Consider the following 23,628-nt stretch of genomic DNA (forward strand, 5'->3'; position numbering starts at 1 on the left):
AGCAGGTGCAGAGAAGAGCGACAAGAATGATCAAGCCCTACAAGGAAAGGCTGAGGGGACTGTTCAGTCTGGAGAAGAGGAGGTGGGGGGGGGGGGACGACATGATCACTCTGTTGTAGTACTTGAAGGTCTGCCACTTAGAGGAGGGCAGGGAGCTGTTCCTGTTGGCAGCAGAGGAGAGGACCCACAATGACAGGTATAAATTACAGGCAGTAAGGAACACTTAGAGTAGTTCCGGAGTAGAATTGGCTGCCTAGGGAGGTTTTGAACTTCCCCTGGAAATCTCTTCGCTGGGCAGCTGGACACCACTCTGCCAGGGATGGATTGATCCCAGCATTGAGCAGGTGTGGAGCTGGACCACGCGCCTGTATGGTCTCTTCCAATGCTATGATTCCATGAAAAGCCAAATGAGGGGTAAATAGAGAATAATAAACTTCCATACTCTGTGATTCTTTTGTTCAAGCTTCATGGTATTGGCCAGAAGTCAGCCTTCTTGGCATAAGAGACTATAAAGAAGTTGTTTCATGAAGAAATAAATCAAACGTGGAGGCTCTGGAAACAGCCGAGAAGGTAAACAAATCGCAGCCAGATGAGCTCCCGGTGCAAATGGAGTCACAGGAGGAAGGGTCAGCAAAAGCTAATGAGTCATTAGCATGGAGGAGGCGGAAACAGAGACAGGAGCTAAGCAATAAAAGGAGTGCTTGAATTGCAGCTCAATATGGCAGAATGCTCTATAAACTTGAAACATCAGCATCATGGGAGGAATGAGTACAGCATGAGGCCTCTGCAGGATTCTGGCCTTATTGGCAAGAACATCTTCTTTATGCTTCCCCTTGGGCTTGGCTCTGTCTGGGTGCAACAAGGGTGATTCCCTGGGAAGCAACATGTACCTGGACTCCTCCTTAGAGACTGCCTGGCCTCTGCCTACAAATGGCACCTGCCTTGACTCCTGGAGCACATGACTGATGCTTGCAGATATTGCCTGCCGGAACCTCTGAGCTGCTCAATCTGTGCGACTACTCCCTGGCTGCCTGGGCCATCTGTCATCTGGTTGGGCCCAGACCTCAGCAGCACACGTGGCTGTATATTTTCTGCCATCTAACTGGCCTACCCCTTTCTGAAGACATGCTCTGATCTGATCCTCTGCATCTCTTGTGATCGCATCTTGCAAAGGGCACAGGTTGTTCGTGTAGTCTAAAACTCACCTCCAGCCCCATTACTTGGTATAAAATTGCTGTAAGTTGGCACCTTGTTACCTCAAGCACCTCCCATCCATTAACAGCCCCCCCCCCCGCCCCACCCGCTCCACCCCGCCGCCCAGAGCTCACTGTGACCACAAGGCCTCATTAGTGTTGCCAGATGGAGATGACCTGGGATTGGAGCTGATCCTCAGGGTACAGAGATCAGTTGAAGACGATGCCAGCTTCAGAGGATGGGCTCTGTGGCATCATACTCTGTGGCTGAAGTCCCTCTCCAATCCCCACCCTCCCCAAACTCCACACTCAAATCTCCAGAAATTTTTCAACCCAGAGTTGGCAATCCGGGGCCTCATGAAGCCAGAAGCCAAGATAAACTCCAGCTTGTACATGATCAGGCCTAGGTGCGTTTAAGAGCACCTTCTAATAAAAAGCTTCCACAGAGCACAATCAAGACGCACCCTGTGACTCTGGAATCCCTCGAACCCAGACCCAAATAAACAACTGGTGCTGCAGGGCAAGCATCTTATATGTCTTCCCAATTAAGGACACACTTTACAATACAGACCTGCCCAACAACCAGAACAAGCCATTTGCCAACTTCGCTTCCTGCTCCATTACTTCCCCCCTCAATGTACCCTGAGCACACTGGATTTTTACTGTCAACCTCTGTCAGAAAAAGGTGCTGGTTCTTTTTCCAGATACTCTGAAATCAGCTGAGTTCTCAATGATTATATTGAAAGTAAAAACAGAAAATAATGAAACGTTCAATACAGATATTTCTCAGCTGAATATCACGGTTCCCGCAGGCTTGTCTTAGCCCCCTTGAGCTCCGAGAGGCACACTCAAGGTCGGACTGGATTAGAATCTCCCAAGTCTTTGTTCCTTACTTCCCAGGAAAACTACGGTCCTGCCATGAGGCAATCAAGCCTTTGATGTATTGGGCTCCCTTTTTGTTACAGCCTTTTGAGTTCTCCATACGGAGATCAAAGACCTCTCAGGCTAGTGTGACTTTTTCTGATGCAGTTACAGAACCATTTCATCACAGGCTTCACCTAAATCTTTTGCCATCTCAGTGGGGACAATAGTCACTCTTCCAAGACAGGCAGGGCATGTGACAGAAACCCTAACCCCTCACTAGGACAAGGACACCACCCAAAGCGTCTGGGGTCTTGGCCCCTGGAGGTCTATATTAGAATGACCCATTCCTTTCCACATTGGGCGATCGTCAGACTTTCGGCCAAGAACAATCTGATTTGGACCAGACCGCCTAATTGTCATGGAAGTACAAAGTCATTACCAGGTCTTTGGTGGGAGGTGGGACAATATTTTATATGGTTCTGATTTTCAACAGTAGCCTCTGACATCAGAGGTGAGAATTTGCATTGGAGTTTTCCCAGCAAGGAAGACACCACTTCCCACTTCCTACAGTATCAGGGTTCACACTAACTTTCCTCAGCCTACCCTTATTTCTCTTGCCGCGTCTCCCGACGCTTCTCCCTGCCTGGCTCCCCATTTGGGCCAAGGAGCCTCCCTCTTTGGATCTTCCCAAGGCCATCTTCTGTCACTCCCAGGACGCCACTTCTCACCCCCTCCTCCGTGCCACCCTCTGTAGTACCATGAGATGGGGAGATGGGATAAGAGATGGAGGTTATTGCTTTTATGACTTGGTGCCTAAGTAAAGTAGAGGACCTTCCAAGAGCATGGCAGACGTGGCAAGAGAAGGGTGCATTCAAAGGATTGCATCATGTCTTCACCCTCAGCCTCTGCTAACCCCTCGACCACGACCAGGGTGAAGGGAACAGAAGAAACAATGAAACAAGCCAAAGTTTGGTGGGAAAAAACAACTCCAGCAAGAGAGACAAAATAACTATGTAAGTTGGTATCCAGGCTGTGCGCTTCTGGGAGATGCAAAAAAGCCCCCCTCAGGACCTGCCTGTACACGAAGTGGTCTCCAGGGGAGGCCAGGAGTATGTGGCACCCTGATCATTCCTGCGTGTAGTTTATGTTGGAGCTTTGCTATGTAGGAATGCACGGGCATCAGCAACGCCTTTCTGAGGCTGGGCACATCTGGACTGTTAACTGGGAGTGAGATGGAGATGGAGCAAGCTTGTGAAAGCAGAGGGGGAGCTGTTGCCTAGTAACGGAGTACTGGGAGGAGGGGTTTAGCATCTTTATTAGGGTAGTTTGTTGCAAAAGCTTTAGTCTTGGCAATGAAGTATAACCTGCTTTGAACTTGGATCAATAAATGGATTCCAATCTCATCTGAAGTCTCTGTATTGGAACACCATGGAACATGACACCTGCCCCCCCCCCGCAGGAGGAGGAGGAGGAGGAGGAGGAGGAGGAGGAAGGGGAGGAGTTTGGATTTATACCCCCCTTTCTCTCCTACAAGGAGATTCAAAGGGGCTTACAATCTCCTTTCCGTCGGTCCGTCCCCCCACAACAAACACCTTGTGAGGTGGGTGGGGCTGAGAGAGCTCCAAAGAACTGTGACTAGCCCCAGGTCACCCAGTTGGCATGTGCTGGAGTGCACAGGCTAATCTGGTTCACCAGATAAGCCTCCACAGCTCAAGTGGCAAAGTGGGGGATCAAATCTGGTTTTCCAGATTGGAGTGGTGAGGGAAGGCTTTGGCTGCAGCTGTCCCTACCTCACGAGGACCTTCACGGTGTGACTAAAGATCAGCTCCAGCAGCCATTTTGTGGCTGACTCCCCCTTCCTGCTGCAGCTGGATCGTGAGAAATATTTTATGGCTGTTCCAACCACACTATGTCAGAATTTCAAAGGTGCCCACAGGCTCTAAAAAGGTTGAGGATCCCTGTCTTAGAGAACTTTGAGCATGCTTGGAAGCCTTCACTTCTACCCCTCAGCACGCGGAGATGAGCCATTCAGATGGAGCCAGAAGGGATGAAAAATGACAGACTCCAGCATTCCTGAAAGCAGTGGAGTCTTCTGAGAAAGCAGAGGCAGCAAAAGATGGGGGCTGGCCAGGATCTTCCTTCCAAGCTCTGCCCTTTGTACCCCAGCTTTCAGCATGGTGTCGTGGTCAGAGTGTCAGAACAGGATCAGGGCATTTGGGTTTAAATTCCCACTCTCCCATGGAGACTTGCGGGCCAGTCACACACTTTCAGCTAATCCCTCTCACAGGGTTGCTGTGAAGATAAAACAGAAGGGGAGAATGTTGTATGTCACTTGAGGTCCCCATAAATGAAGCAAATAATGTGAGATATTTGGTGACCAAAGATGGGGCATTTCAGCAGCGGAGCGTCACTTGTGGAATGCTTTGAGGTTTGCACGGTGCCAAAACCCTTTGAGGTTTGAACGGTGCCAATTCCACTCTCTTTCAGGTGCCAGACCAAATCATTTCTTTTACCTAGATTGTTAAGAGATCGAGCTTCTAAGATTCCTTTAATAGTCTGGTTCTAGCTTGAATTCTCCACTCACTCTTGTGGATTACTGAGCAACTGCTGGGCTCAGTTCAAGGTACTGGCCAGCATTGACAAAACCCTTCATGGCATCAGGGCTGATGATTTGTCTGACAGCAGGGGCCGTTTGACAGTGGGATACACTGGAGTCTCCTTCTTTGGAGGTTTTTAAGCAGAGGCTAGGTGGCCATTCTGCTCATTGTGCAGCTTTCTTGATCACTGGCCTTTGCTTCCTTCAGGGCCTCAACTCCTGACTTACTATTCAGCATAACTTCGTTTTTTGTTCTTTCCAGGTGACCTGTGATTTTCCTCAGGACTTTGACACCCACGATATAATCCCGCAAGATTTCTGATTCTCTTGCATCTGACTGTGCACTCTGTCAATCTTTGTTCCTGATCTGGTGTTTGACCCTCCAGCCATCCAGCCTCTTGGCTCACCATCCTGGACTCTTCCTTACTGACACGTCTTTCCAAACACCGTGGTCCCAGTGGAACAGACCACGTGAGAATCTCTTTTGCATTCCTACTGCACACAAGTTTGCAGGAGGAAAGGGCCAGCCACTTCCCTCTGCACACACACAGTTCTTGATTTTAATCCCAGGGGACCTCAGAGGCTCAGGAACTGCTACTTCCCATCAGTTCTCTGGGTCAGCATGGCCAATTGGCCATGCTGGCAGGGGCTGATGGGAATTGTAGTTCCTGAACATCTGGAGAGCCGCAGGTTCCCTACCCCTGATCTAACCCCTGCTAGTCTGGGGGTCTTATTTCAATTCCCACTCCATTTCAATTAACCTCTTGCCAATATACAATGCAAAGAAGACAACAAATACCAAGGATGGCTATATTAGAAGTCACATGGAAACATCTGAACTGAAGACATTTCTGTATTAAAATGTTCCATTTCTCACCCACACATAGTCATCATCCATGGTTTAATCATGACTATAATTATTTTACAAACAGATGAAATTCTGAGGGAAAGTTAAAAGTCACCGCAGAAAAAAGAGCCCAGCAGAACCTTTATTACATTCTACATCTTGCTTAGCTTGCTAATAAAACTCATAAAAATCACTCACAAAGGCTGCGGCTACATAAATCTCCCTCATTCAGCTTTATAAGCCTGACAGATTTTTTTAATAAACATAAAGATAATATGCAATAGATAGTAAAAGATAGATTAATTTAAAAAGCCATTGTGAAGCTGCTGTGACTTCACAGACAGGGAGCCCGGGCTTAGCCAACTGTTCTTATGAAGTGTGCGTAGTAATGCCCACGTCCAGTTGAAAGGCAAACCTGCTCCTGAAAGAAGCCTCGCTTTTAAAGGACTGGTAAAATGCGCTCCTGCTCATAATGCAGGGAAGCAAAGCGTGGCACAGACACAGCGGTTTCTTTTCTGCTTCATAGTCAGAGGAACAACGGCAGAGAACTGCTCTCAAGACCTTGTGTTGTAAAAAGTGTGTAATGATCTAATAACATGCTTTTAGAGTCCATCACAAACTTAATTTTTAAAATCTTTTGCATTTCATCATGGATCTCTAGCCAGTACTTTCTTGCACAACCACTACATGTTAGAGAAAGACGTATTCACATTATGGCATTCCAATAATTCCCATTGTATTGGTGTTGTTTTTCACTATATCTTTGGGTAAAATGCACCATCTATAAAACATTCCATACTAATTATTTATTTTAATTTAATTTTACTATATTATATTTATACCCTGCCCAATTCGCAGTTGAAGCCAGGCTCAGGCTAGCTTATAATATTAGAGCAGCAGTGGCATAGTGGTTAAGAGCAGGTGCATTCTAATCTGGAGGGACCGGGTTTGATTCCCCACTCTGCCGATTGAGCTGTGGAGGCTTATCTGGGGAATTCAGATTAGCCTGGGTACTCCCACACATGCCAGGTGGGTGACCTTGGGCTAGTCACAGCTTCTCGGAGCTCTATCAGTCCCACCCACCTCACAGGGTGTTTGTTGTGAGGGGGGAAGGGCAAGGAGATTGTAAGCCCCTTTGAGTCTCCTTACAGGAGAGAAAGGGGGGTATAAATCCAACTACTACTCCTCTTCTTGTTCAAACCAATACACTGTAAAATCACAAATAAACACTACAATATAAAGACAAACTAAAACAATTATATGATGTTCTTAAAACCAAATACAGATGGCTGCATTAATAATCCCCAAGCCTAATATCCTTTTTTAGTCTCTGACATTCTGTGGACTTTTCTTTAGTCCAAAATTTTTCCCATTGCTACCTCCCTCCCTCCCTCCCTCCCTCCCTCCCTGCCTGCCTGCCTGCCTCCCTCCCTTCCTTCCTTCTCCAAAGTTTTGCATCCATCTTATCATACAATCTTTTACCAACTGTTTAAGAATCATATTGCAACAGTCATACTACACATTTTTCTTAACAGATCTCCTGTACTTGTGGCTATTAACTGTCCATTTACCATCTTTGTTCATCTCCCTTGCCAGCTATATGTTCTCTTCATCTTGTCACCATCTGACAATATATGACCTGCTGGATATTCACCCTTTCTTTAATTTTTGCCAAGTTTTTTTCCCATTTTTCCCTGATCATCAATCATGTTCTCATAAATTATAAAATCAGTTATCCTTCTTCTTATGCTTCGTTCACAGGAAGCATCAACTGGAAATATCAATAGAAATACTGGAGGAATAATTTTACTCCCACACTGACACCGTAGTCTTGGTAGACTATTTCTCAAAACATTTTCCCTTCCTGGATTTGAGCTGTCGTTATTTCTTAATGATTTCTTAGTCCATACCTTCTTTTCCATGTGTTGTTTCCAATTTTACTGTCCTTCAGTTGGGATCAGTAATCCAGCCCATCAACTAAAGGAGTGGGGCTGCTTGACGGCATAGTTTTACATCTGATATTGCTAAACCACCTTTTTCATACTGTAATGTTCTGGATCTTACATTTGGCTTTTTCCCACTCAAGATTAAACTGTTTTTGGTTCTCTTTTAAGCGGGGGGGGGGGGGGGGGCAAGATGGTAACCAATTGAAAACACATTGTAATATATGCTGTCTTCCAATTCCTGTACAGGGGCATCAGAATGCCAGGCTGGGTTATTAATTAACCCTAGCCGAGAGCTCAGGAGAAGACGGTAGGCTCCACGGAGCACTGGTTAAGAGCTCCAGGCTTATCTCTCTGCCGGGTGTTTTTGAAGAAGAAACGCCACTTGAGAAGGATCATTTATCTTCTTCTCACCTCTCCAGAAGATTGGAGACCTAATTTGACACATGAAATCCAACAGACCTGGCCAATAGCTGTGGACTTTTGATCTTAGAAAGAACATAAAGGGAAATACAAGTGAAAATGTATGAAAGTCTAAAGCCCAGCTTCCCTCCTCCTCCTCCTCCTCCTCCTCCTAATATAAACTTTGCTTTCTGACCATTTGCAACTTACAGCAAAAATAAATTTCTGTCTACTGGGAGCTGCTTTGAGACTGAGCTGAAATATTTATTGGTTTTCTGAGGCAACAGGAAGACAAAAAGGGGACTGGCTCATGTGTACGGCTACAGTTCTTCCAATATGGCACACCACTTCTAATATGGCACACAGAGCAGAACACCCTGCCTCTATTTCTGCCATTATGCTGTTTCCACTAAGTGCTACAAAGAGGATAATAATGACAAGCATTAAAATGGTGCTTAAAAGCTATTCAAAAGCATAAAATAAAAGAGTGGTATTAGGATTTTTCAAACATGAGTTATTTGCAGAAGAACTGAACTGAAAATTTACATGTTTGTGCATCCCTAAAACATTGAGGGATTTCAAGTCCCACACCTCACTGTAATGGTTGCTTATATTTGTACTCCTAATTCCTGTACAATTCTTTGATAGTTTCTACTTAAGTTTTTAAATACTGTTTTAAACAGTTTGGTGTTCTTGTTTGTGTTCTTCAGTGGTTTCCTTTACGGGCACAGAAAGCGTTGGAGAAGAATAAAATCAGTTTATTACTATCTGGCCTCCTCACAAGAAAGCGTAACACCATGTGCTTTTGTGGCTATCCCAAGTGCAAATTGTTATTCAAGACCTGTGATTCGCTCTAAAATCTCTAGGCAGGGGAATAAATAATTCATGGGAGCTACAGCAGATGGCATGGCAAGGCAAAACCAAATTGTACTCTGAAAAGTGCCACAAGCGCACTCAAACGATTTGTTCTTCTGATGCCTTCACAATAATCTCTTCCAAAATTGCAACCCTGACAGAATTAATGTACTTTTTGCTATCCACAGGCCCTCGTCTATAGCTTATTCATGCTGCTTTAACTCTCAATTAACATTTGGAAAATGCAGACAGACAAGGAAATGTGAAGATATGCTTGTGGCACTATTTATTGCCCTGGGGAATCTGCGACTCCAACTCTGCAACTCCACCCACCTCGTGAAAGGGGAGTTTAATGTTGTGTCACCCAGACTGTGAGATATTGTTAGATCTCGATCCTTCAATCAATAAGCAGACTCTGGACTGTTGATCAGCAGCGTTTATTGGAAAGGCAATGAAGAACCCAGCTTGCAAGAAGCCAGTTCTGGCGAACCTGGCTTTTGCTGTCCCCTTTATTCAGAAACAATCCCCCCTCCCATTTCCGCAAAGAATGTGAGAAAGAGTTACTTCGGAGTCTAAGCTCCCCAAGGTCCGCGACAGATAGAGATAAAGCCACCTGGACTCCTACCCCCACGGAGCAACGGAAACATCCTGGTTTTCTACCAAGTGTGGGAAACCATGAAAGAAAGATCAAAGAAAGAGTGTCCCATTACAGCGGTGGTAACATATAGCAGGCTAAGTACGCAGTCACATTGACAGGAATGCATCTCAATCACACAGATACAATCATCGTCCATATATTATGTAGCAACTACATTGAGATAGGAATGCATCTCAATCAACTAGGTGCCATCCCTGACAGATATAAAACTGCTCTCCTGTCAGGAGGGCTGACGAAGAGGAAATAGTCCTGGCTTGTATGACTGAAAACTGCTTGGATGCAAATAACGAAGTCTGTAGGATTCAATTAATGCCTCCTGGGTTGTGTGGTCCTTCATCAGTCCTACTTAGGGAGCTGAGAAGGTGTAGCTGTCATCCTCCATGATTCCTTCAGCTGGTGCAAAACACAGCTGGCATCGGGGTCCCTGTTCCTTACAATAGGTTCCAGAGACAGATTAAACATTTTACTTGACTATCAACCTCCAAGTTCCCTGCTAGGTACTATTTTTGATTTAGCAAAGTAACCTCAGATTTGGTGCTAGAGATCTCCAGACTGATTGTCCTGGATAATTTCAATCAGCTTGCTGATGAATCATAGAGTTGGAAGAGACCCCAAGGGCCATCAAGTTCAACCCCCTGCCATGCAGGAACACACAATCAAAGCATTCCTGACAGATGGTCATCCAGTCTCAGCTTAAAAACGTCCACTACACTCCAAAGTAGTGTCTTCCACTGTCCAACAGCCCTTACCATCAGGAAGTTCTTCCTAATGTTTAGGGAGAATCTCTTTTCCTGCACTTTGAATCCATTACTCCTTGTTCTATTCTATTCTCTGGACCAGCAGAAAACAAGCTTGCTTAAACTTCAACATGAAATCTCTTCGGATATTTAAATACAGCTTCCATGTCACCCCTTAATCTTCTCTTCTCCAGACTGAACTTCTAAGTCTCTCCTTGTAGGGCATGGATTCCAGACCTTTGACCATTTTGATCACCCTCCCCTTGACTCATTCCGGCTTCTCAATATCCTTCTTAAATTGCAGTGCCCAGAACTGGACACAGTATTCCAGGTGAGCTCTGATCAATGCAGAATAGAGTGGTACTATTATGTCCCTCAATCTAGACACTATTGCTGCAGCCCAGAATTGCACTGGCTTTCTTGGCTGCTGCATCACAATGATGGCTCATGTTTGTGGTGTACTAAGACTCCTAGATCCCTTTCACATGTACTGTTTTCCCCCATACTATATCTGTGCATTTCGTGTAGTATCTTACATTTATCTCTGTTGAAATTTATTTTGCTAGTTTTGGCCCATCTCTCCAATTTGTTCAGGTTATTTTGAATTTTGACCCTGTCCTCTGGGGTATAAGCTTACTTAGACTTGGATCCTTCCATGCTAAGTAGCATATTGGGCAACATAATGCTCTCCAGCAGTTCCAGTCTTGCGCGAGTATTACAGCCTCTTCCCATGTAGTGTTCAGTGCCTTCAGGTCTTGTTTGAATGGTCTCCTCCAGGGGTTTCAGGGGCGTCCTCATTGTTGTCTTTGGGATCTGACTGTTCTCCATACAGAGGACATGGCTAGCCAGTCAAAGTCTTCTCTGTGCAATGACGGTATGGAGTTTGCACAAGCTGCTCCTTTGGAGCACCACTTTGTTGGTGATGTGATCTGCATATTTGATTAACATGCCCTTTATTCCATCATTACAGTCATTGATAAAAATACTGAATAGCACTGGATTCAGGACAGGACTCTGTGGCACCCCTCTAGCCACTTTTCTCCTGGATGAAAATGAGCCATTGATGACCACCCTTTGGGTTCCGTCAGTCAACCAATTACAAATCCATCAAATAGTAGCCCACATTTTAACAGCTTGCTTGAGAATGTGTCTGAGCCAGCACAAGATTTGCAGCCTCTTGGGCCACTATTGGTTTCTCTTGGACTTTGAAGGGCTGTACAGATAAAAGGATCTTTTTGAGGGATAAGAGGTTCAGCCTGTATTAGAGGTTCCATCCGGCAGGTGCCTGGTAAAGACACAGGTGAATGTGGCACCGGCATTCTGCAAGAGCAAGAGTCAGGTAAAATTGGCCTGCCTCCAGTGTCTACTGGATTCAGAATGTCCACAGGAATCTCCAGATCCCAACAAGCAGATCTTCTGAGGGTGAACTGCAAGCATGGAAAGAGCAGCCCTCCACGTTCAGTGACTTGAAAAGTGCTGGAAGATGCCTAGAATGACATTAGCAGGAAAGTCAGATCAAATTGCAAGAGTTAAGTCATCGTGCAGCTTACTGAGACGCTTGAAAGAAGAATCTGGGATTCTATACTCCTTGAACTGTTTTTTAAATTATTATTATTGTTGTTGTTGTTGTTGTAGATTTTACAGCTGCCAGATCTTTAGGTGGTTGTTGGCCTTCATTACAATTCGAGCCTCATCCAGAAGCCTAGGAAGTTGTAATGTATCAGCATAGTATTCGTGCGGATCCCAGCAGGGCTGCCTTCTGAATTTGGGTCATCTCCACTGCTGCCATATTCTCCATGAGGCAAGCAAGGGATGGGGAGGGGGCCTGGAATCTGGACATGGCTCACCCACCCTAGCAAAGGGAGGGGTCGGGGTACCATGCAAGGGAAGGGGAGGGAGGGGTGACATGCAAGGGATGGGGAGGGGGCCCGTCATCTGGACATGGCCCACCCACCCTAGCGAAGGGTGGGGGAGGGGTGGCATGCAAGGGAGGGGAGGGGAGGAGGCCCGGCATCTGGACATGGCCCACCCACCCTAGTGGTATTTCATTTTGAATTCCAGCACTGACCACATTGTTCACTGAATATCTTATACCAGGGGTCCCCAAGCGTGGAATCTGTGGGCACCATGGCACCCCACCAAGCATTGTTAGAAAGTAGGCAGGAGCAGGTGGGGCTATTATTATTATTTATTAAGATTTCTGCACTGCTTTCCTGCCTTCATGAGACCACCAAACCGGCTAACAAATTAAAACATAACAAATTACAATCTAATCTTAAAAGCAATTAAAGCGAGCATACATTTTTAAAAGTGGAAACTGGAGCTTAAAACAAATACAAAAGATAAAAAACAACAGTTTAAAACACTGTGGGGAACGAGGAATCACCGAGGGAATGCCAAGCAGATCAACCAAGTTGTCACCCGCTGGCAGAAGGTGGCAACAGAAGACGACTGGCAACTCTCTCTGGGGAGTGGGTGGGTCACAGACCTGATCCCCAGAAGGCGGGAGCAGCAGACACAGCCCCTCCAAAGATGGCTGCAGTGGCTGGGCAGGGTCATAAGGAGTAGGCAGGCATTTGGATATGTTAGTCCCAAACCATACAGGTTTGTCAGCAGCAGAGTCTTGAATGGTACCTGGGAACAAACTAGAAGCCGGTGAAGATGAGCCAAGACCAGAGTGATACGCGACGCACTCCTGCCAACATCCCAGTAGCAGCTTTTGCCCAGCAGGGCTTCTGATTTGTCTCTCGTTGCAGACTTTTAAAAAGTTGATTAAGCAGCGTAAGGCTGAGCACACTCCGACAAAGCTAACTTCAGAAAAGGAACTTTATTGATTTATGTCGCCCTAACGACAGGGTGTTGCAACTGGGGATTCGTGTCCTCAGTTCCAGTATTTATTTTATTTCTGAACTCAACAACAACCAATCAGCTTTCCCTCCCCACCCAGTCTCTGGCCATTCATTGGCCTTGAAGCTCCGGTGGAATGTAGCTTCTCATGTTGCTTTTCTGTTTGTTTTTTTAAAAGGCGGGAGCCGGTGCATGCTGGGAGTTGCAGTCCTGACATCCCGCTCCCTCTAAGGCCCCCCTCCACCTGGCCTGACCGGATGGGCACGGTGAAATGCCTGGACAAGGCGCGGGGCTGATAGGTGACGGCTGCCCACCCACTCGTTGAACCCAGAGGGGAGGTCCTTCCACTCGACCAAGTACTGTAGCCGACCCCTGTGCAACCGGGAATCAATGATGCCGCTAATTTCCTGGTGCAATTCGCCATTCATCTCATACAGCTCAGCTGGGGGGAGGTCGGGGTGCCAAGCATCCGGAGGGGCAGCTTTCTTTAACAGGCTAACATGAAAGACAGGGTGAACATACTTCAAGCTTCTCAGTTTGCTTTCCCGCTCTTTTTGGAAAAAGGCGGGAGCCAGTGCATGCTGGGAGTTGCAGTCCTGACAAGCAGCTGTTGTCACTGCCAAAAAACACAGATCTTCACTGCCTGACTGCCGGCCTGCCAGCTGCTGAGCCGAAGGTGAGGGCTCCATGCTTGGCTTTCTCTGACTAAAATATAAGCCTTGACCTTCGTTGATTAAAAGATGCAAATAAGTAACATGGAATGACTTTACAAGTGGGGTCCTGAGAAATACCTGAAAGGTATCATGAAGTGAGAAGAAGGCCACACTAGACTCCAGCTCCGCTTCAGCAACATGCTACAAACGCCAATGGAATCCAGACAACATTTACCTTGACAGACCCTTTGTGACATTTCACATGACAGATATGAGGGCACCAGTTAGAACTGATTGGGGGGGGGGGGGTCTGTCTTGATTCATGAACAGATGCTCAACGTATAGTCATACTACAAAAAGTAACAGCTTAAATCGACTTGCTTTTGCTGATTTTAAATACAGAGATATTTGCAGTTTGGGGAGCGTGGTAATATTCTGCAAGGGCTCCATACATTAACGCTTTTCTTCATTACTTCCAACAGCAGCACTTGATCATGACATGATAGCCTTTATTGGCATTCCAAAATACAATAAATACAATAACACAATAAATACAATAAAACAATAAAACAATAAAACAATTGTCCATAAAAGACAGATAGTTACAGCAGCCATTCAGAGTCTCATCAATAGTTTAGTCCAAATGGACTCGTCAAAAGTGCCATTCCTATACACCTCTCCACAGACCTGACTAAAAACCCACTTGATCACATGAAAGCATTTCTTTGAATAAAATGTGAGGACACGTTGCTTGGAAATCTGGTTCCTGCTTAACAGCATCCATTACATATTCTGATAGTGAGAGTACAAGAAAGGTATGTTAAGCTGTATACTAAATAAATGTAAGAAAATACCTTTAAATTCCAGATGCGCTGTAGATGTATGTGCTAAACTTATAAAACAATAAAGAACTATATAGTCATTCAGTAAAAGAACCGAAGACCTCCACTGAGAAAATACAAATGGTTTTGTCTTATCTGAAGGACTCCATGTTTGCATGAAAAATTTGTATGCGAAGAAGTAGACTGATAGAACGTGATCGAGGTTTTAAAAATAATGGGACTTTTTTCATTTGTTTATTTGTTCTCTTTACTTGTTAACCTGGGGAAACCTTGGGAAATTGCTTACAACAGATTTAAATCACAAGAGACAGTCTCAATTTGTCCTCTATTACTTTATGGCTGCAATTTGTTTACAGGTGCTGCAGGCAGACTATACAGGTCTATAAAGGAGGTTTCTTTCTCAGACTTCAGCGTAAAAACAGGCTTACAGAAAACAAAGCTCTCATCCCCATGAATGTTGACAGCCCCATCTCCTCTGTTTAGAGCAGATGTGAGTCTTGGGGTGGTGTGGGGGTTAGCATAATTCCACCCCACCCCACTCACTGCAAACCAACAAACAAACACCTACACTGGGGGTGTAACAGAATTCTGCTCCTACTTCTCCCTTTTAATCAGCAAAGACTAGTTCTCGGAAAGAAAGCAAAAGAATTGGGAGTGGGTCAGGGCTTGATGGAGAAGACAAAGTGGTAATTAACTTCCAGCTCTTGAAAACATGAATTCAGGAAATTTCCGCTTCAAATTGTGCCCCAGCAATGAACTTGATAAGTGGCCTCAGGCAAACTACTTGCCTCAACCCTTCATCTGCAGGACAAGGGTTAAGTACCACTGGAAGGGCAATATATAAATAGAATCATTTTTAAGCTTTAAAAAAGAGAGAGAGATAAGGGTAATGCAGGATGTGTTTTAAGCCAAAGAAGAACTCCAGAATCAACTGGCATGGGGACAGGAGAATCACTCAAAATCAGAGAAGCTTCGAGTCCAGATAAAGAAAGATGAACGAAGAAATGCTTCTAGCACAGAACAGCATCACCACTGCAGTAAGGACTGCTGCCGGACTGCCCACTGTCACACCAGCGAGCCACTCGTCCCACCTGCCGCTCCACTGGCCAGTGGGAGAAAAGGTTGTTTTTAATTGCAGGTGGCACATACAACCGAACAGTTACATCATGTTGCTCAGGAAATCACCCAAAACTCTATGGTTTCGTCTGGAAGTGACAACATGTTGCATGTGACACTGGCACCCTTATGCTCCATCAGGTTTCCTATTGGGTTTCAGCCATTGACTGGCAACCTTATGGAAGACAGACAAGTCATTTTAAGAAAAGTAGATATACGTCAGAAGCAGTGTTTCCTGTAATTTATTTTGTCCCACTATCAAATGGAACAAAAGCTACGAAGAGAGACCACAGGGGAATAAGCAAGTACTTTAGAAGCAGTACCCCCACCCCCAATCATCTGCAAAACAAAAACAAAAATCTTATTGCTTACAGTCTTAAGGAAAAAGGGATATACAATTATAATGTTATGCCTAACCAGATGGGGGAGATGTAAAAGAACTTGCGGTCTAAGCACCGTGCCTGTCCTACTACTGAAAGCAAGCTGGATAAGGACATGAAAGAATATTAGACCCAGGCGGCAAGAACATGGAGTGGGGTTTTCTAAGGGCTCAGGTTAACTTTTGCTATGGTGGGAGGCACATATGGCTTGCTGGATACAAAGTCAGAACCTTGGTCAGTTCCGCCTTCTCTGATTGGCCGTGGCTCACCAGTCTCAGGCAGAAGAGGGCTCTCACATGACCTGCCACGTGATTCTTTTAGCTCAGGGGTCTGCAACCTGTGGCTCTCCAGATGTTCATGGACTACAATTCCCATCAGCCCATCATGGTGGCAGGGGCTGATGGGAATTGTAGTCCGTGAACATTTGGATAGCCGCAGGTTGCAGACCCCGGTTTTAGCTGGAGCTGCCTGTTTTAGCTGGGGCTGCCAGGGATTGCATCTGGAGGAGGTACTCTTCTGCTCAGCCATGCCCCCACCCACAAGGCACACACCAGAGACTTGTCTGACGCATCCCCACCATGCAATTCAGTTCTAGACAAAGGAGAAGGACTGTGAGAATGTTCTGCATTGGCAAAGCCGATTGACTCAGGTATTAGTCACAAGATTCACCTTCAGGCTGGAAGCCCTGCCGAAGCCCAGCAAGCATGGATCTGACGGGAGACACCGCTCACTTTTCTGTTCCCCCAAATCCTTCTCAGACTAAAGTAAAACAAGATTTGATATGTAATCCAAGAAATGTTGACATTTCAAAGCTGGGTAATGTGATGCAATACAAATGATTATAAGTCAGTAAGATGTATGTCCCATTAGAATAAAGGAATCCAATGTTAATCTGCCAATTAAGAAAAATCTTAACAGATTCTCACATATGATTCTTGTACAGTGGCAATTAAATGGTCAGGGTAGTTACTAAAAAAAGGGGAATACGTCCATCAATAAAGCCACAAATTCTGGATCCTTAATACACTGCTGGATAGTAGCCCAAATGAAGTGGTTTTTAAAATACACAGAAAAAGCATTTCCAGCAGCCGACTTGGGAGCAGAATAATTTTGACGATTACGAATTCATAAATTAGCCAGCATGTGGGTCTGGAGCTTCATTTACCGTTTTAGTGTGATCTAAAAACAATTAAGATTTAATTTTATACTCCCAGAAGTCAAATAATACTAGAAAAGCAACATAAATAATCTCAGGCATGAGAAAAAGCTATACATATATTAGAGTGATTCAATAACATGAAAAACTAAATGCTAATACATTTAGATTTTATTTCTTTAAAAGATATTTAAATATGCCGGCTTGGTTTAAATATAACAAAAATGGTTAGTAGACAACATCCATAATTTAGGACAGAAAGAATTATCATTTTCTGGGGGAAGGAAGGAAGGAAGGAAGGTATCACAGCTGCAGACTTGTCCAATAGACAAATGGGTACTCTGAAAGCAGAATTCTTATTTACTGATTGCAAGCACAGAAAAGTTGATGACCTCTTATTGTCAGAACTGAATGCAATAAAACAAGTAACGCATTATACCCCCCACAGTGGCAACGTCATTCCCAAACCCCTCCCTTCTCCACCTCTTGGGCGGGGGGGGGGGAGGCACAAACACTCAGACACAGTCCTCAGACAGTGAGAAACAGACATCCAAAACCTCCCCCTTCCCCACTGCCCCAGCTGCAGAAGTTGTTGCAAAGTGGGATAAGAGGCAGATGGTACAAGCTGGAATCATCACGAACAGTTCCCAAGGCCCCCCTCCATGAATGGCCCCAAATTAAATATGGCAGGACCCAGGCTAACAGGAGTTGCCAATTATTAGTATCTATTTTTAATCTGCATAAATGTTTAATTGTGGAAATATTCATATTGGGGTTTTTTTGCTTACATCTTTTTAAATTAATCAATATATCACAATAGAAATCTGGTTTAAAAACTAACAAAGACAGGCCATGGCAAACGACTCCTGCGTGTCTCTTGCCTTGAAAACCCCATGAGGGTCCCCATAGGTCGGCTCTGACTTGATGCCATATTCTGCGACCCCTGTGTCAGTTTGAGGGGAAACGCCATTCCTTTTGCTTAACCATTAGAAGACTCGGAAGAGGTCTCGATGCATTCAGGCTTTTCTGTAATGAATGGAAAACAGAGTTGCCTGTAACTGTTGTCCATCGAGAGGTCTTCTGTGCAGGTACAATGGGGACAGTGCCTGCACACAGCCCAAGGAGCTCTCTTGCCTTTTTTACTGTGTTTCCCCACATGCCGTAAGTATGCATGTTCGCCTGGCCCCCTCCCCGGGAGGGAGCCTGGCATCTGGACATGGCCCACCCACCCTAGCAGAGGGAGGGGAGGGGGAGGAGAGGGGTGGCATGCAAGGGAGGGGAGGGGCCCAGCATCTGGACATGGCCCACCCACCCTAGTGGAGGAAGGGGGAGGGGAGGGAGGGTGGCATGCAAGGGAAGGGGAGGGACAGAGGGGAGTGAGGGAGGGAGTGAGTGAGGGGCAGCATGCAAGGGAGGGGAGGGGGCCCGGTGTCTGGACATGGCCCACCCACCCTAGCAGAGGGAGGGGAGGGGGAGGAGAGGGGTAGTATGCAAGGGAAGAGGAGTGAGGGAGGGGAGTGAGTGAGTGAGTGAGTGAGAGGTGGCATGCAAGGGAGAGGAGGGAAGAGGTAGCAGGAAGGGGTGGCATGCAAGGGAGGGGGGTAGTGGAGGAAGGGGAAGGGGGAAGGGGAGGGAGGTGTGGCATGCAAAGGAGGGGAGGGAGGGGTGGCATGCAAGGGAGTGGTGGGAAAGGGAGGGGGTCTGGCATCTGGATATAGCCCACCCTCCCTAGCAGAGGGAGGGGGGATGGAGAGAATGGGTGGGGTGCCATGCAAGGGAGGGGGAGGGGTGCCATGCAAGGAAAGGGGAGGGAGGGGTGGCATGCAAGGAAGGGGAGGGGGTGCCATGCAAGGAAAGGAGAGGGAGGGGTGGCATGCAAAGGTGGGAAGGAAGGGGAGCGGAGTGAGGGGTGGCATGCAAGGAAGGGGAGGGGGTGCCATGCAAGGAAAGGAGAAGGAGGGGTGGCATACAAAGGTGGGAAGGAAGGAAAGGGGAGTGAGGGGTGGCATGCAAGGAAGGGGAGGGGGCCCGGCATCTGGACATGGCCCACCTACCCTAGCAGAGGGAGGGAGGGGAGGGGTGGCATGCAAGGGAAGGGAGTCAGGGGTGGCATGCAAGGGAGGGAAGGGGAGGGGGTCCGCCATCTGGACATGGCCCACTCACCCTAGTGGAGGGGGAGGCATGCAAGGGAAGGGGAGGGAGGGGTGGCATGCAAGGGCCCACCCACCCTAGTGGAGGGAGCGAGAGGGGTGGCATGCCACTTCTCCCTCCCCTTCCATGCTTCCCCTCCCTCCCCTTCCCTTGCATGCCTCCCCCTTCTCTCCCTCCGCTAGGGTGGGTGGGCCATGTCCATGACCATGTTCTGTCCTTCCCTGACCCTCCCCCTCCCTTGCATGCCACCCCTCCCCTTCCCTTCACTAGGGTGGGTTGGCCATGTCCAGATTCCAGGCCCTCTCCCTCCCCTCCCTTGCATACCACCCCTCCCTCCCCTTCCCTTGCATACTTCCCCTCCCTCCTCTTGCATGCCTCTCCTCCCTCTCCCTCTGCTAGGGTGGATGGGCCATGTCCATGATTATGTTCTGACCCTCCCCCTCCCCTTATCAAATGGGGAGAATGCATCCCTATTTCATAAAGTCTGTCTCTGGAGAATCACTAGGGTAGGGTAAGAGCTCACAGCAGAGAAGGAAGGAGGGATGGGTGCCTGCCCAGAAGACAACTCGATGAACCACAATTACAGGTCAGTGCGACCCTGCTCTCACCAGAGCTCCAAGGAGGAGGGCGTGAGCTCCTTAAGTGAACAGACCCTGCAGGATTGCTCTGCTTACTTAGGAGTCACTTCTGGAATCCATATTGATTGCACAGTGTTCCTTCTCCTAGAGTTAAAGAAACGGACCAGGTGGCCACCTGACAAACGTCTATCAGAGGCATTCCTGATCAGAAGGCTTGAGACCAAAGCTGAAGGAGGTAAACCAAAAGAACCTTGAATCTGCCAATAAACCAAAAAAGTTGTTGGCATAAGAAAATTAAAATTAAAAATTAAGAAAAGAGCAGGAAAAGAGAATGATTTTGAAACAAGAAAAGAACAATATTTTGATGGACAATAGGTCAATATAAAAAGTATTTTGTACCCATTATGCAATTCTATATAAAGGTCAAGAAACTGACGATAAACACAAAAAGAGATCTTAGAAAGTGTAACTTGCCTAAGATTACCGACAGAGGAGCATTTTGAATGGCACCATAATAATACAAGAACTAGTGGAGGCTATACAAAATTAAACCAGGAAAGGTCTTTCGGGTTAATACTATAACTGCTTTGAGGATGAGATCTCACAACCTCTGCAAAGTACAGTGAACTCTACCTTACAAAGATGAAAGATGCCAGATTCGTAGAAGACAGCTAAAATAGCATTGATACCTAAAGAAGGACAAGAAATATCTTTGAACTTCAGACCAATATCGTTATTGAATAGTGATTATAAGATATTTACAACAACCTTAGCAAACAGACTGAAAATCAAGTTACAGGATGTCATTCATAAAGACCAATGTGGTTTTTTATCTAAAACACAACTGAGAGACTGTCAGGACTCCCCTGCATTGACAAAGAACCAGGCAAACTTCAAAAGTTCCAGATTTTATTGCAAGTGACAGGAAAGCAACAGAAGTCTGTTCTGAAGCTCAGGCTCTCAGACCAGTGCTATTATGCATTGTACTTTTCATCCTCCCTCCCCCCCCCCACAAGTGAAACCCTCAGCAGAACAGCTCCCCGCAACATCTCCAGACATCCAAGGTGACTTGAGAAGCCAGCTGTGGAAAAAGGCAGAGTAGCAAAAGCAGTGCACAGCTGAAAGCCACAGTTCCCCAGGACGCCCAACCCCCATAGCTGCCATCCTGACAGACAATGTCAGGACTGTGATAGATATGCTGGAATATTTGGAAAAACATAATGAAAAACAAGCAGTCTTGGTATTTTTGGATGCAGAGAATACATTTGATAATTTGGAACTGGTCTTTTTTTGTTTAAGACAGGGGTGTCAAACATGCAGTCCAGGGTCTGGATCCAGTCCCTTGAGGGGACTTATCAGGCCCACGAACCAGCTGAGGCAACCCCCCCCCCCCTTGTTCTCGATCAGATCAAGAACTGGAGGAGCTAGAGGGCAGAAATGGAAAATACCAGATATACCTACAATTGAAGAATAGTAGGTGAAGGCGTTTGAGCAGGCAGAAATGGCCAAATTCACGTTGTTATTTAAAGAAAGTAATTTTTTTAAAAAAAATTTGGACAGTTGGAAACATAGATTATATGGACAAACAGAAAAAATAAATTGGTGACTAGTGGTTTTATTTTATTTATTTATTTAGGATTTATATCCCGCCCTCTCCCCAAAGGACTCTTGAAGGGTTTTTGGAGGTTAGGAGATTGCTAAAATGTGATTCAGTAGAGAAAAATGTGATGTTCATCAGTAGCAACTCTAAAGAACAAATTTTATATGTGTTGTTAAAGAGGACCCAAGTGGTGTTTTTTTTCAGTGTTAATACTTGGTGCAGACATAGCTGGGAATCTTTAGGAAAATGTCCCTTGTTTCTTTGCAATTCTTTTTCATGTCCCTTGTGATATAAAGCTATGTAAGTACCAAGCAAAATTTTAACTCACAAAAATATGTCCTTTCTTGAAAAGGTCTGCAAGCAAGATACCATTTTCTTCTGGAGCAACTCATCTATGTAACTCATTCTTTTCAGCAATGAAATTCACCAAATCAAAGCTGCCCTTCTCTCTCTCTCTCTCTCTCTCTCTCTCTCTCTCTCTCTCTCTCACACACACACACACACACACACACACACACACACACACACACACACACACACACACACACACACACACAAACACACACACACACACACACACCCCATTATGGGAAAGTTGCACATTAGAAAGTTGCACATGACACACTGTGCCAAGCATTGCCTTAACCAAAGGAAACGGAGAGCTCTGTCCCTCAATACAGAGTTTTCAAACAAAGAACGTCAGTCATGCCATCTGTAGCTAACTGTTCTTCGTTTGTTTTGGGGTTAACAAGCTGAGGTTGTAATTTTCTGTAGTTCTATGCTTGAAACTTAGCTATTGTTGGGTTGAAGTTAGGAACCGGCCCATTTCCTTGCAGGATCAAGTTATTAAACTGATGTCAAATGAGACCCAGTTTTTAAAAACCACTGCCCTCCCCTGTGAATAAGATTCCTGCGGGGTCACATTAATTAGCAAAATATTTGCGTTCATTTACCTTTAAGCCTAAAGGTCTTATTATTTGTCTCCTGTTCTGTCAAAAATAATTTCCCCAGCAATAAAAGTTCTTCAGGACTATTGCAGAACACTATCTTGCCCTCTCTGTCTTTTTCTTTGCCTTGTTCAGAGTCTGGTGCAACATGGTTTTTACCCCTTCTTTTCTCTCTCTCTCTCTCTCTCTCTCTCTCTCTCTCTCTCTCTCTCTCTCTCACACACACACACACACACACACACACACACATACACACACACACACACCATTATGGGAAAGTTGCACATTAGAAAGTTGCACATGACACACTGTGCCAAGCATTGCCTTAACCAAGTGAAATTTGTTTCACATGTAGAACATTCTAATGTTTTGGATGTCCCCAATGCTCCCCCCCCCCTCCAAGAGCACAGTCAGTTCAAGGTAGTACTCAAAATTCCAAAAAAATCCTTCAGAATCAAGTGTCAGGCCTGTAGGTGGGCATTTGCGAAGGGAACTGTGTAGCTTTCTTCTCTGCAGGTGTCCGGTGATCACCCTCCTTTGCCTGTGGCCCTGGGAGCCCGGAAGAGTCGCTCTCAGCATGCATGAAATGTTCCCAGCCCTCTAGTGCTTTGTAGTGGGAACAGGGTGAAATGTTTCGTGACAAAGGGGCAGGGAACTCTGGGGAATGTAGGCCAGTAGTTTGCACGGGATCCCCAGAATCGTCTTTGCTGATGTTTACCGATCACTTTGAAATAAAGACTTTAGAGCAACTCTACAGTTTCTATTATTTTCGGACCCGGGGTCTGACATCAACAAAGCCTCATTAACCACAGTTCAAGACAACAAATGCCATAATACTTGAATTATACATGAACACTTGAAAATTACGCAATATACCCCATGACAACGAATACAACCTTTTGAATTAATAATTCAAAAATGGCAATTTAGCAAACCTCTCATGATTCAAAGACAGCTCCACCACCAGCAAGCTTGTATCTTTGTTACACAAAAGAAAGATATTTCCAACTTCAGAAGGCAGCTGGGAGGGAGCACCTCTAGGTATGACAGAAAAAAAATTGCAGCCATCTTGGGTCCCCTAGAACTCTTAACAAAATAAGATTAGTCTTGATATTGGTATTATGCCTAATAAAGGTTTTATGTATGTATGATTAGTCTTGATAAAAATATTGCAGATATTTCAATACCCCCCCCCCCCCCCCCCCCAAAAAAAAATTCTCGGTATTCCCCCAAAGAAAAATGGGGGACTAGTTTTTTTCCATG

At 45.7% G+C, this 23,628-nt stretch overlaps 1 protein-coding gene across 1 annotated transcript in view; it reads right to left on the bottom strand.

Moving 5' to 3' along the window:
- SPAG16 (sperm associated antigen 16) overlaps positions 1-23,628 on the bottom strand; it is a 464,997-nt gene that overhangs the window by 403,124 nt on the left and 38,245 nt on the right. The window lies entirely within an intron of this gene.

Source organism: Sphaerodactylus townsendi, linkage group LG02, assembly GCF_021028975.2.
Source record: "Sphaerodactylus townsendi isolate TG3544 linkage group LG02, MPM_Stown_v2.3, whole genome shotgun sequence".
Lineage (NCBI taxonomy): Eukaryota > Metazoa > Chordata > Lepidosauria > Squamata > Sphaerodactylidae > Sphaerodactylus > Sphaerodactylus townsendi.